The sequence below is a fragment of the Pinus tabuliformis genome, chromosome Q, assembly GCF_031772625.1.
Source record: "Pinus tabuliformis cultivar Carrire ecotype Pingquan chromosome Q, CPIR1, whole genome shotgun sequence".
Classification (NCBI taxonomy): domain Eukaryota; kingdom Viridiplantae; phylum Streptophyta; class Pinopsida; order Pinales; family Pinaceae; genus Pinus; species Pinus tabuliformis.
Window position 1 is genome coordinate 1361330521 of NC_142296.1, and position 8347 is coordinate 1361338867.

Consider the following 8347-nt stretch of genomic DNA (forward strand, 5'->3'; position numbering starts at 1 on the left):
ACTAAAAAATGACAAAAATATAAGAAATAGGCTATCTTGCACATATAGTGCGCCACACTTCATCAGTTTACGACTCCCGGATTGATAATTAATGTAGCAATTTAGCACACAACTAAATTGACCAAACACAATGAAATTTTGAATTTATAGTTGCTTCAAAGATCTATAAAACCACTGTAATCTATTTGATTGGGGGGGGGGGGGGTTGTGATTATTGTTGGAAAAACTCTGTTGTTGAAAATACAAGACTCTATTTGAACTCCATTGCTTGTTCTGCATTCCAATGCGTGAATAATCATTTCGTGAAAGCTTTATAACATTGTCTACTTCTCGTAGGAGGCCCCCCTCGAGACAATAAGGATTTTGTTTATTTACAATTAGTATTTCCGCACAAATTTCTTTTAGATTTTTTCAATTCATTCAAGTGTTCAAGTTTTGTTTTTTAGATATAGATTTGAAATTTTTTAACTAATCATTTTATTGATAAGGAAAGGAGAGATGTCAGATGCATATGGATAGAGCTTAATTCAAAATAGCAATAGGAATTTAAGTTCTATATTGCAGTAGTTTTTAATCACAATTTTCATAGAGATATATTTATTTATGAGTACAATTCAAAGAGTGATTTCATTTAAGTACATGTGTGATTCTCATTCAAACAATGTGGGTTATGATTTTTATTCAGGCAAGTACAATTTCCATTTGAATGAATGTAGTTTTCAGGAATGATTTTCATTTAAGCAAGTGTATGAGTGATTTTATTTCAAACAAGTGTGAGTGTGATCTTATGAAGCAAGTTTGAAGTTTCTTTTAAGTAGGATGAAATTTCTATTTAAGCAAGGAAAGCAAAATTGATTTCATTTAAATATAAGCAATTGGTTTACTTATACAACCATAGAGAAACATAATCATCTTGATAACTCAAATTGATTTAGGCATTTAATAAGTGACAAAGACTTCTAGCATATACAATTCTCATACACTTCATCAATTTACTAACCCTGGTTGATAATTTATGTAAGTAATTTAACACCAATGAAATTACCAAACAACAGTGGAGGAATCAGTTTTGGGTTCAAAATAAAGGTCATGGAGGAGGAGTTTCCATGAGCTTGCACAATGGGTCTGTGTAGGTATTGGGTTTTCAACGGAAAAATGGCACTGAAGATGGCATTATGAGCTTCAGGAATAAGAATGAGGTCCCAAGTGAGATGACATTTGGTGTTGCACAACAAAGTCGATCGAGAGGAATGAATTGTGTTAGCCAAAGTGGTAGAGAAACTAGAATCGTATTTGGTGGCTAAAATATTGAAAATGCCACTAGGATTCAAGACAAAGGACAAAGTGAGGGAATAGTAAGTAATAGGAATTCTACAGGTATAGGGAGGTTCAGTGCTTTTGCAAGCTCAACAGGAAATTAAGGTTAATTTGACACATATTTCAAATGAAGAAAGGATGATTGATTTAATTGGAATGCAAAGCCAGAATCTGTAAAATATAGTCACTTTGAGCATGAATTGAAACAATGTTTCAGAAAGCCCAATAGGAATCAATTAGAACATTCAGCATTCAACACTTCATGGCCTTAGCTATGATATGCTCACCAAGCTTGGAAATGGAACAATAGGAGCACACTGAGGCTTGGTTCGTAACAACACAACTTATGAAAATAACTTAGGAATGATGAATCAACTAGTATTGTAACCTACAAATCCAACCACAGGTATGCAACTTCCAATGGGCATTCAAAATGCTACTAGCAACAACTTTAATACTTCTGGCATGTCATCATTGATGGGCATGTAAAATCAAGTGCCAATGCAAAATTTCTCAGGAATGAAGAACTTCTTAGGATTGAGCACTAATAAGAACATGCACCTAACAGCTGTAGAAGGAATCTATAGATAAGTTTTTCCTAGGTTGTACTTGAATGAATGACCACAACATGCATCTAATGCAAAATTTAATCCACTATTTGTGACAGCTAGGATGCAATCAAGATCACACAGAAGAAAATGAATGCTTACTATATGGTGCTTCAATATAGACACTTCCATTTTCACGTTATGTCATTTTTTTCTTGTTCCCTTTCTGCACCTTGGAGAGGCTACAAAGGCATTTTTTTTGTTTCATATGTTGCAATATTTTATTGCTGGTGAAACTGAAGAGAACTAATGGCATGCCCTTAACCAAGTCTTGTAATAGCATATTATGACAATTACCCACTTTATTAGGTCACTTAGTGGAGGAAAAATCATTATCAAATTATCTAGATGTATAAGATGTTGGCCCTATTTATATTGTAGTCAATGACCTCATTTTGACTCAATAGGACACAAGTTCTTCATTTACGAAGAGAGTTTTTCTTACTAAATTCTAAAACATCCACCCCAAATTTTTATTGTTTGATAAAACATTGTCTAGTCCATTAAACTGTGTGGATTACAATTTTATATAATGGTAAAAAGAGTCTAGACGCTCTTTCTTGCAAAGATCAATTATCATATACAACGTGTATTTATTCCAGACTCTTGTGCAAACAAAGATTGGACAATACGCCAAGACAACCCAAAACACATTTTGGGTTTCTTCACATCTAGAACAAGTTAACAAACAAGGAGATGCAATGTGACCCCTATGCTTATAGATATGGTATTGTGGGATTGCAAGGACCCAAGACTGATCTCCCCTATTTGAAAAAAGAATTAAGGGAAATACTTTACACAACTTTAAACTTTAATATATGCACCAATACAAGTGTGCAAATTAAATTTTTTACAAGATAAGAGAGAGTCAATTTGTTTTAGATAAGAAAAAAGCTTCTCAAAATATTTCAAACGAGAGATCCAATACATTTAGAATGACAGGGTGCATTTTTCCATGTGTAGATCAGTTCATTTAAACCAAAATTTGCAAGTAGTTCAGATACTTTTACCCCTATGCTTTGCATCAAATACAAATTGTTCGAAGGTTAAAAGTTATTGATTTAATTGTCATAACCTGTGCATGAATTTCAAAACCAAAAATAAATGGAAAAAAAATCTACCAAGACATGTAGCAGGTTGACCTTATTCTTGGACAGTTGTGAAGTGGTTACTTCCCAGTGGTAGGTTGGTCCGATTGAATTGGACCTGATTCCTCCTTGATGTCCATAGGTGGGTGGTGGCTAAAAACATCTTCCACCAAAGTTTCCAGATCATGGATGACACACCTCTTGATTAATTCATCAGTATGTGAGGACTCAATTTATGTCCATGCTTCTAAGTGTAGAAGATAGATGGTCTAAAGAGCTTAACACTTTCTTCTTGTGTGTTATTTATCACTTGGCTAACATCTCAATGCTTTCCATTAAATTTCAAACTACCTTAAGGAGTCCATAATTCTTTCATTTGAAACTTAGAATTTTTCACTGCCTTTCAGGATTTTTGTTGTGAGTTGCATGGCCTTGTTGTTTCATGAAGTTCTAGGAACCCAAACAATTCCCGAGTATTAAAAATATTCAACAACATTGCTTCGGATCCAAGATGGAGAAAATGAGATCATGAGTGCTAAAATGATATTGAACTTTTTGGATATCAAACAATTATGCAAATAACCTTAGAGGGATGATACAGTAACGAAGGGGTGCATAACATGGGATTGTATCTGTCTTTCTTCTTAAGATATGCGACACCCAAGATGGGTGATTAGGGACATGATCTGTGGATAACGAGCTGAGGGAAATGGTGAGAGGATAGGGGTTCAAATATCATGTATCTTCTGATTCTGGGCTCCTCATGAACCGACTATATCCCCGGGAAGGATACTTTTGTGTTACTACCCACCCTGCACACTAACGAACTTACTAATCATCCGATAAGTTATCTTCCAAATGCAAACAAAAAATTCTAAACCAACATGGGTGAATCATCCTCAATTGCAAGGATCCAACAATCTGTTGTATTTCCACAGGTGCATTGATGCACATATGTTTAATAAGATCAATTGGTATTTCAATGATGGGGAGCTGAGTTGACCACAAACAATGCTTGAGATAACATATGCTGACAGAACGTTGTAATCTGATGCTTCCCTGGGAGTAGAAGCTAAATATCTTAAAAAGAAAACATATTTTGAATGGAACCATGTTAGGTTATTGTTGAAAGAGACATCAAGATGACCTTCTAAGACCCTTTTCCATCCCTTGTATGCCCTGATTTTGATGAAGCAAAAGTCCTACATTGTTAAACAAATGAGAAATTTGAGCTCTTTTGTAGCTTTCCTAAAAAATATATACATTAAGCCTGAAAATTTACCATTAAAAAGGGGGTTTTGTTCTACAATATTGTATTCAGATACCACTTGAAATCAGGTCAATTTCACATCGATAGAAGCCTAATCACAATATTGTAAGTCCATTTTGTCACGCCCAAAATGTTGAGGACTCCATCAACTAAACCCAAGCCCTGGCTGTGATTATCAAATCAGGACTCGGGTTTTCTAAAAACATATTTAAAAAAAAAATCCCATGCATGAGCTATTAAGGACAACATTTGGGTAAAATGGAGCACTTTGGTTGGGATTTCAATGATACCCAGTTTGAAAACTATTGAGCACCAAAAAGCTTCACATGTGCACTATCAGTTCCTAAAAAAAACATTTAGATATTTGGGATTCACTTTCAGAGACAAAAGATATGCAGTTCCCTTCAATGCCATTCATGGGTTAGTGCATAACCCTTAAGGCTCTTAATCGGTAGAAGATACAAGACACACAAATAAAAAAAACACTAGTTTTCAGACCACTAGGTTCAAATTTCTTACTAAAAATGCACCAGTCAAAACCCAATTCAGGGATACAGCACACACAAAGAAAAAACACATTGGTTTTCAGACCACTAGGCTGAAATTACACACTAGTTTTCACACCACTATGCTCAAATTTCTTGCTGAAAACGTACCAGTCAAAACCAAAATCACAGCTTGATTTCCATAGCAAAATCTATAGTTATGCAACCCTTCATCAGAACATGCCGAACCCTAGAAATAGGATCTCCTACACTCCATGTAATAACAACAACAATACAACCAAACCCTAACTTGTGATAGACATGTAGAAGAGACGACGCCGGCTAGAGGATGACTAATCTTTACAGTTTTGGTAACAAGAACTTCATAATATAATGCCTATTAACATATATACGATGGTGGTGGTGCTTAATGTTCATTTGAGATCAAATTAGTCTCTTAGACGTCTGGAAATGCAAGTAATTACTTGGGTTGCTTTAGGCTTTTATTTTTGTACTTAAAAATATTTAAGTAAAGCGTTCCTAATTCACCATAGGTTTGATGAGTTAAAAGGTTGCAAAGGTCGGTATTATGACAAATATTTTGTTGAAAATGAAGCAAGAAAGTCTCAATTTTGATTTTTCCTTAATCAAATTGAGGAAATTCGAAATTCCACATCAACAGACAACTTTGACGAGTTAAATGAGCTGACATGGCTCTTGTCACTTAGTTAAGAACATTTAATTCGAGTTAATGAGTTGAAGTTCAGTTTGCTTGAGTTGATTCCTAAAAAATAGGAGTCTAGCTTAGTTAATTCGAGTTAGGGACATGAAGTTCAGTTGTGTGCAATGATTCCTAAATTTTAGGAGCCTAGGTTGAGTTAATTTCAGTTGTATCAATTTAATTCAGTTAAATTGAGTTATGGTGAGTTAAAGTAGTTCTAACTGTTGGAGGAACTAGTGGTGGTCAAGTTTTGGAAGTGATATAATTTAGAATATACAGAAACCAAAAACCGAACAACAACATAAACATGTACAGAACATCATCATAAACACATTACAATAAGCACATGATAAAGGAGTTCGCCCCTCCTGGGCTACATCTCCTTGGTCCAGCTTCCAATGGCTTGGGCCTCTCTATTATGCTCAAAAGTGTAAAAATCTGTGTTTACAATGCTCAAATTCTTTTGAAACTTGCTTGCATCAGTCCAAAATACTCAAAAATGGCTATCTAGCCTCCTTTTGGAACCAATTTGGTGGAAAACTGCCTTATTTATGACTTTTGTCAGTCTTTCCACAATTTCCTCCTCCAAATCTGGCTAACTGCCAATTAAATTCATTATTTGGAGCTGATTCTGGTAGTTCCGCCGAAATTGGTGGTCCCGCAAACTTACCCGCCTATCTTGCGGTTAAGGCTGAGTGGTCACATGGTGGTTAGGTCCAACGGTTAAGGTGACAGTTCCAACAGCTCCATCGCAAATTGCAATCAGCAAGGACCAGCAGTCTTATGGTCTGTGCATGTGGTGGGGCTATTTTGCAATTGCGATATGGTGGACCCGACGATACTATTAACTGTAACCCTTAGTGGCATCGCACCTGGGATCATTTCGCAAAACGTAATTGGTGGAGAACTGGCGGGTAACATAATGCGGGACTTTGCCTTCTGTGGTGTGTGATTGCGATTATCACATTGCAAACCGGGTACATTGGGGGACGATTTTTGCAATGTGTTCCCTGTTGCGAAGTGCGATTGTGATTTATCGCATCACAACCCTAACCTTGCTTGGGGTTGATTCATTAACATGACCCACCTGCGATATGCAATTTATGAAATGTGGGGTCCAATGGAAACCTACCACTTGGCGCTTCCCCATTCGCTGAAGGACCTTGCCACATCATCCAATCCTCCCATGTGAGCAAGTCAAACCTCAAATTTGACTTGCTTTAACTTTTGCAAATGAGCTCAGATTTGAGTTCCGTTCACACTGTTGGAATCTCTTCGATCTGAAGCTAAGTTTAACAAAATTTTGACGCTTTGATTTTTGAGCATAATTTTGAGCACCTAATCACTCCTCCCCACTGGAAGTCTTTTAAACCCCAAAAGATCAGTTTCAATTGACTAGAAGGTGAGGGTACAGTTCCCTCACCTTTCCAATCTTGCTCCATTGATCACTGAATTGGAACTTGTGATCTCCATGATTCTTGTCGCGCCTTTTTGTGTACTTGCCTTTAACCTTTTCAAGCTGTTCTTGCATTGTTTTATGTACCATTTGGATTCATTCAATGAACTCTTTAGCCTTGTCCATGTTATTATCAGTAGCAACATCCTTCTTACCAAGATGATACAATACATTATGATGCAAATGGTAAACAAATTCCTCCACTTGATTCCTTTGACTCAAGCTTGAATATAAATCTTTGTATTTTTATGAACATAACTTTCATGTAAAACAAAATAATGCTTGAGGAAAGTAGTTATACAAGTTATAGGCTTAGAAAGTACATCAACAAACTTGTCGCTTATACCTTTATTATACCTTTTGAGTGAGTGGAATAGTGGAAGGAAACCCATCCAATGGAAGTGCCTTTGTCACTGCAACTTAAACACTTTATCATTGAAAATTTATGAATGAAAAGAAATGGGCTTACCACATTGCAAAAAGACTGCACCCATGGCATAGTCACATACAACAACCTGAAACTTAAATGACTGTCTCAAGTCTAGAAAAGAAAGTACTATAACTGTATTGATCTTTTGTTTTAAAGCATCAAATGCCTCTCATTGTTTGCCTCCCCACTGGAAGACCTTTTGCACAACTGCCAACGAATGCAAATGAACTACAATAGAAGAAAAATTAACAAAATCTTTCCTCCAACATTGAGCTGCTCCTAAAAAACCTCTTATCCAAATGACTATCTTGAGCATGCATGCGTAAATTGCAAGCAGAGTGTTATCACTCAGGTTGTCCTTAAGCTCCGGAAAAGGATACGGCCGAGGTAACCACAGACCAACTTTGGACTGCAGGTTCTAGCCAACCTGCAATCAGAGAGGGCTCTCTCTTTATGATTTAGCTTTGTTGAAAAGGATTTTAGGCTAGGTTTTGAGTTCAGAGGGTTTTGTTTTGTTTTTGGTGGGAAGGATGGTGCTTTCAAGTAGAGAGGAAAAACATTATCTGGTCAATTTCAAACCATTGGGCATGGAGTCAAAGAGTAGGACCGCTGGTGCATTTTCTTGGTCACAAGACAAACATGGAGCAAGGTAGCTGCATATGAAACAATTTTACAGGCTAAAAGGACATTGGAGTGAAAACTAAGGCATGAGAGGCAATTAAGAATCTCTCAAACATGTTTAGCAGAAGGAAGATGAATGAGCTCTGCCTAGGAGCAATTAAGACTTCCTAGTTAACAGTCATTCACATGTGAAAAGGTTAAACATGAGCCATAAAGGAATTCATATTCATGCCTAAGTCAAGAGGAAAACATTAACAGACCACAGAAATTGAGCATAGAGTGCAAGCATGCAAGTTCTAGACCAATCTTTCTTTCTGTGATTTGAGCATATATGAGATGAAAATAATAGAG

The 8347-nt window shown here is 36.3% G+C and overlaps 1 pseudogene; it reads left to right on the forward strand.

The window, feature by feature from the left end:
- Nucleotides 1–1175: 1175 nt before the first annotated feature.
- Nucleotides 1176–2019, forward strand: LOC149224980 (uncharacterized; annotated as a pseudogene).
- Nucleotides 2020–8347: the final 6328 nt, after the last annotated feature.